The sequence below is a fragment of the Vicugna pacos genome, chromosome 32 (assembly GCF_048564905.1).
Source record: "Vicugna pacos chromosome 32, VicPac4, whole genome shotgun sequence".
In the NCBI taxonomy this organism is placed as follows: domain Eukaryota; kingdom Metazoa; phylum Chordata; class Mammalia; order Artiodactyla; family Camelidae; genus Vicugna; species Vicugna pacos.
The window spans coordinates 4,029,892-4,037,961 of record NC_133018.1 but is presented as its reverse complement, the minus strand read 5'-3'; the positions used below and the strand labels follow the sequence as shown (position 1 = coordinate 4,037,961).

The 8,070-nt window shown below is 41.4% G+C and overlaps 1 non-coding gene across 1 annotated transcript; it reads left to right on the top strand.

Moving 5' to 3' along the window:
- The first annotated feature begins 7,307 nt into the window (after positions 1–7,307).
- Positions 7,308–7,414, top strand: LOC116276681 (U6 spliceosomal RNA). Its single transcript, XR_004186141.1, has one exon. It is a non-coding gene; the product is annotated as a U6 spliceosomal RNA (small nuclear RNA).
- Positions 7,415–8,070: the final 656 nt, after the last annotated feature.

Below are 8,070 nucleotides of genomic sequence, written 5' to 3'. Positions count from 1 at the left end.
TCAGATATATAACCAGACGTGGGATTGCTGGATCATACGGTAGTTCTATTTTTAATTTTTTGAGGAGCCTCCATACTGTTTTCAAAGGGCTTTATCTACAGTCCTACCAGTGGTGCATAAGGGTTCCCTTTTCTCCATGTTCTTGCCACCACTTGTAAGCTCTGGTCTTGTTGTAGAAAGCACCCCTCCCCTCCCCCACCGTGTCTCTCTTGGTCCTCTCCTTGCCCGCCTTGTCTTTCCCCACCTTCCCTCCTTCTGCAGTTGGCACACACAGCAGAATTCTGCCACTTCCTGAATGTCCCATGACCTGATCTTAAATGCTGCAGAAGCTTCATGCTTTCTAGTTCCTCTTCTTACAATGTCCTTTTCACTATCCCTTTAGAGCTGGAACAAGCTCTACCTCCTCCAGGAGACCCAAATATAAAGAGTCACATAATAAGAGGCTGTGTTGATTGTTGCAGCATTAAGGCCTGGAATAGTGCCTGGCACACTGGAGTCATGAAAATAAAGTGCATTGCAAACTCCAGCAACCTAGTTAGGATGAGGAAACCCCAGGGCGATCAGGTCTCTGCGGGACAGGGAGTGCAAGTTGAGCCAGCAGGGGCTGCTCTGGGGCTCATCGAGGGTAGTCCACTCTTGGCTGCTCCCAATTGCATGAAGCCCAACCTGAAGGTGGAGACTTTTGCTCACCACTGGGGACTTTGCAGCCGTGTCCCCCTGAGGAGGGGCACCACTGGAGTTGTAGGTGATGCTCTATGAATTATTCAGCAGAAGCCAGGGAGCCCTACTCACTTTTTCTTGAGATTTACTGGTTCTTAAACAATTAGCTTGGTTCTGTGGTCTTCTGTGGTTCAGAATTTTATTTCTTTGGATCCCCAAGGGCATCATTATTGTATCATATTATATATATATATAAAATACAATGTATAATTTATATTATACCATATCACATTACATATAATAAGCAATTTATGAAGTACTGTATATTTTATTATACTATACTATAATAGTTATTTATTTATTCAGCAGGGGAGTGGTGATTAGGTTTGTTTATTTATTTTGAGAGGAGGTACTGGGGGTTTAACCCAGGACCTTGTGCATGCTAAGAATGTGCCCTACCTCTGAGCTATACCCTCCCCCACTATAATGTAATACAACAGGTGCCTCAGACTTGATTCTCTGGCTCCAGGTCAGGCAGCACAGCCTCCCTGACCATCTCTGGGCTCCAACCCGAGGATGAGGCTGATTATTACTGCTCAGTGTGGGACGGCAGCCTCAGTGCTCACAGTGTTTCAGGCCAGTGGGGAAGTAAGACACAAACCCTGAGCTCCCCCAGCCCTTGGGGGAACTCACAGAGCACCGTTTAACTGTCCCACGAAAAGAGAAGTCCTGGGTTCCAACTGACAATTGTGTGTACTATTCAGGAGCATTAAAAATAATGAATTAAAATGACAGGACCTACACAATTGGTAAAAGTATATTTATCATTTCAATATATTTGTGGCAACTTAGAGACATATACAGTGACATGCAGTAAAAATTGGTAAAAAGGAATACAAAGTTTAACTAAGGGAATACATAAATACACACACACACACACACACACACACATATATATATATATATATATATTTTTTTTTTTTACAGATTTTTCTTTTCTATTCCAATTAGAGATGCTGGATTCATGTGCTCACAGGGTCCACATCTCTGACCTTAGGTAACCATTCACCAGGGTCATCAGCCACCACCCTCCCCACTTTTTCTGCCCTTGGCACATGACCTGACATCCGACTCTAGGGAAAAATTACAGCACAAAAAGGACACTGCTCCTTGTGCCAAGTGTTACCACAGAGAGCAGAGGATGTGGTTCCTGTGGTCAGCAGGGGGCGCTGTGCGATGTCCAGAGAGTGCAGGAGTTGTGCTAGACAGCTGAAAAACCACTCAGCTTGCTCTAGGGGATTTGGGCAAACTGTGTCCTCACTGATGTGTGACTTTTCTCCACCTGTGATGACTTCTCCTCACCCTGTGATGCCTCCTTATCACCCTGTGAGCTCCTGGGTCTGGCTGTCTTATTGCTTCAGATTTGAGTCAGATCCTTTTCCTCTACAGAGTCTTTGCTCAAATCTGGTCCAGGAGGGAATGATAGTGAGGGTCCAGAATGTGGACCTTTTTCCAGAAACAAAAAAAATTCACTCTAAAATTCATGTGAGGGGGTGGGTGGGTATAGCACAGTGGTAGAGTGTGTGCTTAGCATGCATGAGGTCCTGGGTTCAATCCCTAGTACTTCCATACAAATAAAATTAAATAAATTTCATATAGAATCACAAGGGACTCTGAATAGCCAAAACGATATTGGGGAAAAAAAAAGTTGGAGGTCTCAAACTTCCTGATTTCAAACATATTTCAAAGCTACATTAATCAAAACAGTGTGGTACTATTATAATGACAGACACAGACCAATATGCTATAACACACAGTCCAGATATAAACTCTCACATATATGGTCAAATGATCTTCAACAGAGCATGCCAAGACCATTCAATGGGGAAAGTACTGTCTTTTCAACAAACAGTGCTGGAAAAATTGGATATCCACAGGCAAAAGAATGAATTTGGACCCTTACCTTACATCATATGAAAATTAGCTCAAAATGAATTAAAGACCTAAATCTAAGACCTAAAAATATAAAACCTTTAGAATAAAACATAGGGAATAACCCTCATGACATTGTATTTGCTGATTATTTCTTAGATATGACACCTAATGCACAAGCAAGAAACTCCAAAGTAGACAAATGGGACTATATCCAATTTAAAACCTTCTGTCCATCAAAGGACAAAATCAAACTGAAAAAGCAACTTACAGAATAGAAGAAAATACTCACCAATCATACATCTGGTAAGAGGGATTTAAAAATTTTTTATTTTATTTTATTTTTTAATTGAAGTATAGTTGATTTATGATAAGAGGTTAATGTACAAAATATATTTAAAAACTACAACTCAACAACAACAAGAATTCAATTAAATAACAAATAACTCAATTAAAAATGGGCAAAGGACTTGAAAAGACACTTTTCCAAAGATGATAAATGTCCAATAAGCATATGAAAATTCTCCACATCATAATTATTAGAGAAATGCACATCAAGACAACAATGAGATTTCACCTCATAGCCATTAGGATGGCCAGTATTAAAAAAAACCAAACACAATAACAAATGTTTTTAAGGATGTAGAGAAATTGGAGCTCTGCACTGTTGATGGGTATGAACAATGGTGCAGCAGCAACTATGGAAAACTGTGTAGAAGTTCCTCAGAAATTAAATATAGCATTATTATATGATCCAGCAATCCCACTTCTTCATCTATATCTAAACAAATTCAAAGCAAGATCTCAAAGATATATTTGCACACCCAATTCATAAGGGCACTCTTCACAACAGTCAAGAGGTGGAAGCAGCCCAAATGTCCATTGACAGATGAATGGATAAACTAAATGTGGTCTATACATATACAGCAGAATATTATTCAGCATAAGAAGGAAGGAAATCCTGTCACATGCTACAACATGGTTGAGTAGAGGATATTATGCTAAGTGATTTCGTACAGTTGCAAAAAGACAAAAAGTGTATGATTTCACTTATATGAAATCTTTGAAGTAGTCAGATTCATAAAAACAGAAAGTAGAATGATGATTGCAGGGGTTGAGTGATATAGAAAAATGGAGAATTGGACAGAAGAAGCAAGATGGTGGAGTAGAAGGATGCTTGTAGCTCACCCTCTCCCACAAATACACCAAAACTCAAATCCACGGACCCACTCAGCCAACCAGAACACCTGCCGAACTCTGACAGAACATCGCCTTCTTTGAAAGACAAAGATGCCAAAATCTGGTAGGAAAAAAGGAAAAAAGAAGGAAAAAGTAAAACAGTGCAGGATGGGTCCCATGGGGCAGGAGTGGCAAAGGAGGACTGGTGCTCGTTCTCTGAGTCTCCCCTTTCCAACAGAGAGGCCAGTGGGATGGAGGGGGAACCTCCGAGACTCAGATCTGCCCTGAGCACCCCTTGACTGACAGAACTGAGTTAAACGGGCACAAAGGGTTCCCACGACACCCAGACCAAGACGCGACCCAGCAGCTGTGGCTGGGACAGGCTGCCCTAATCGGGCGGAAGACTGTGGCAGCTGCACTGAAGCAGCCCCAGGGGACTGCAGGGGGCTGCACACTGTGGCTGGGAGGTGATATGGAGCAGAACAACCTCAGTCCCCCATAAATTGCAAAAAAAGAAAAGCAACATGGCTGGTGTGCTCTGGGGGTAGGGGCGCCATAGCCTTTGTCTCCTCAGACCTGCACCACCATTATTGGCGCTTCTTGCGAGAAGAGAGGTGGGGCTCAGCCACAGCCGCCGCCTCCTTCTGTGCGTGCGCCTGGGCGGAGGCAGGCCGAGACCTGAATCCACACCCAGAGGATCCACAACCTCCTAGACAGGACTGAGACTTGTTTACAGCTGGAGGCAGATAGGATCTTTCTGCCCTGGCACCTCAGAGATCTTGTGCCACCAAGACAAACAAGGAGCTGAGATTTGACATGAAGCAGAGGCGGGGCCATTCCTTGGTCTTCCCCGAGCCCGCCTTTGGAACACTGACCGGAGGTGGAGCAGGCAGCTGCACAGAGCAGCGCAGTGACCGGCGCTGGGAAAGGGTGGACAGCAACTGGCTTTCTTGGCAGGAATGCAGCACCTGACCACAATGCTGGGAGGGGGCATGATCCGCCCAACTGTCTCCCCCGAGTGCAGCATCTGACTGCGGCATTGGGAGGGGGAGTGACCTGCCTGCCCACTGGATAGGAGCTCAGCACCTGACCCAGTGTTGGGAGGGGGCACGATCTGCTAGCTGACAGCCACTGGGAGCAGCACAGACGAGGGCAACAAGACAGAGGGCCTCTGGAAACAGCAAGCTGAGTTCATGAAACACAGCGAAGACACAAAGACCTCTCAATAAAATCATTAAGAGCACAGCATCTCCAGGAGAACTAGATAACTGATACTCCTTAAGCCACAGTGCCAGAGAGATATGAGCAATATGAAGAAGCAGAGGAACGACTCCCAATTAAAACATCAAGAGAAATCCCCTGAAAGCATGATCAAGGAAATAGACATTGATGGCCTATCAGATCAAGATTTCAAAGAAAGAGTGATCAAAGTACTGAAGGAACTAAAAGAAATAGTGTTTAGAGATATAAAATATGTCAAAAATGAAATAGAAGCTATAAAGAAGAACCAAGTAGAATTAGTAAACTCATTTGCTGAGATGAGAGCTGACCGAAAGGCTGTACAAAGTAGGTTAGATAATGCAGAGGAACGAATAAGTGACCTAGGACCAGGACAACAGAAAGCACCCAATCAGAACAGATGAAAGAAAAACAAATAAAAAACAATGGAAACAATATAAGGGACCTATGGGATAATATAAAGCGTGCCAATCTACACATAATAGGGGTTCCAGAAGGGAAAGAAACAACAATGGGGATTGAAAAGGTATTTGAAGAAGTCATGACTGAAAACTTCCCAAACCCAAAAGAATCAGATATCCAAGTACAGGAGACTCTCTGAGAAGAACCCAAACAGACCCACACCAAGACATATTATAATCAAGATGGCCAGAGACAGGGATAAAGAAAGATCCTAAAGGCAGCAAGAGAAAAACAAAGAGTGAGTTACAAGGGAACCCCCATAGGGCTCTCAGCTGATTTCTCTACACAAACACTACAGGCCAGAAGGGAGTGGCAAGATATATTCAAAGTCCTGAATGAAAAAAAGATGCAGCCTAGGATACTCTATCCAGCAAGGCTATCCTTTAGAATAGAAGGAGAGATAAAGAACTTCACAGACAAGCAAAAACTAAGAGTTTAGCAACACTAAACCCATGCTAAAAGAAATATTGACAGGTCTACTCTAAATAGTAAAGAAGCAGGATGCTACAAAAATGAGAAACTCATAACTGGAAAAGAGATAACTGCCATGAATTACAAAAAGAATAAACACAAAATTGTGGAAGAAGACATCTAAATCATTAAGAGTGGGAGAGGGAAGCAAGGAAAGCCATTATGGAAAACAGTATAGAGATTCCTCCAAAGACTAGGAATAGACTTACCATATGACCCAGGAACCCCACTCCTGGGCATAAATCCAGAAGGAACCCTACTTCAAAATGACACCTGCACCCCAATGTTCATAGCAGCACTATTTATAATAGCCAAGATATGGAAACAGCCTAAATGTCCATCAACAGATGACTGGATTAAGAAGAGGTGGTATATTTATACGATGGAATACTATTCAGCCATAAAAACTGACAACATAATGCCATTTGCAGCAACATGGTGTTCCTGGAGAATGCCATTCTAAGTGAAGTAAGCCAGAAAGAGAAAGAAAAATACCATATGAGATCGCTCATATGAGGAATCTGAAAACAAAACAAAACAAAACATAAATACAAAACAGAAACAGACTCATAGACATAGAATACAAACTTGTGGTTGCCAAGGGGGCGGGGGGTGAGAAGGGAAAGACTGGGATTTTAAAACGCAGAATAGATAAACAAGATAATATTCTATAGCACAGGGAAATAAAACAAGATCTTGTGGTAGTTCATAGCGAAAAAAATGTGACAATGAATATATATATGTTCATATATAACTGAAAAATTGTGCTCTACACTAGAATTTGACACAACATTGTAAAATGACTATTACTCAATTAAAAAATGTTTAAAAAATGGAGAATTGTTGTTTAATGACTAAGTTTCAGTTTTTCAAGATGAAAATTTCTGGAGATCTGTTGCACAGCAACGCCAATATGCCTAATGCTATTGAACTGTACACCTAAAAATGGTTAAGATAGTAAATTTTATATTATTTATTTTGAACAAAATTAAAAAACAAAAGAAGCTGGGCCAGAGGTGAGGGGCACTGCTGAAGCACAGGAATAGAGCCTGTGGACGGAAGTCAGGGTGTGTAAGCACTGATAGGAGGAAACACCATCTACATTTTCACTCACTTTGTGCTGCAGAAGAGCATGTCCATCCCCTCAGGATGTTGGTGACAAGCCACAGCTGTGGTGACACTGGCTGTGACCATGAAACCAAAGGAAGTCACTGATGTTTTCTTAACATAGCATTATGGTCATAGAATCTCCAAATATTGTTTAACCTCATCTGACTTCGGAATCACCAATTCTGATAATATAATTGCTTTAATAAAAAGGTGCAACTTGGGCTCAAACTATTCAACATGAAAATAAAATTAGAGTACTCGTTTCAGCAGGACATGTACTAAAATTGGCACAATATAGAGAAGATTAGCATGGCCCCTGCATAAGGATGATACACACATTCGTGAAGAGTTCTATGTTTTTTGAAAAAGTTTATCTTTGTCTTGCTCACTGTTTAGTCATAAATGATGTAAGGTAATGGAGTTTTAATATTGCAGGAGGTCGACTTGCATACAATTGATAGATTTTTAAGTCTTTGAGATTAACTTTTTAAAGTTAGCCCTGTGTTCTTGGATGTAGTCAAATGATAATTCTTTAGAACTATTCCATTTTCCAGACATTTTACATTCAGATGGTGGTTCCCAGCTGGTAGATTGTTCCTTTTGGTAAGCTTCTTTATGGTAGTGTCTGTTTTACTTGAGTTCTTAGGTGCTCTGCAGACAAAATGGAAGGAGGTTATTGTTACCTAGCACTTTGGCTTTCAGGCTTAAAGAAGAACCCCCACAAATGTCCTTGCTGTATCATAGTGCTATTAAAAGCATCTTGAGTGAATAAAGAGTCAATTTATTGAAAGTAAAAAAATAAGTAAAATGAATAGTATCCAACTGGTCCACAGAATGAGAAACCTCGGATTATGGATATGGGCTCTTTTTTCTACCCTACCCAGACATCCAGTTGGTCACGAACGTTGTAGAGTCTCTCTCCGAAGCTCTTTCAAATTCATCTGGTCCTGCTGATTTTCCATTCTGATGCTTTATTTCAAATGTTCATTGCATATCTTGATTATGGGCTATGATTGA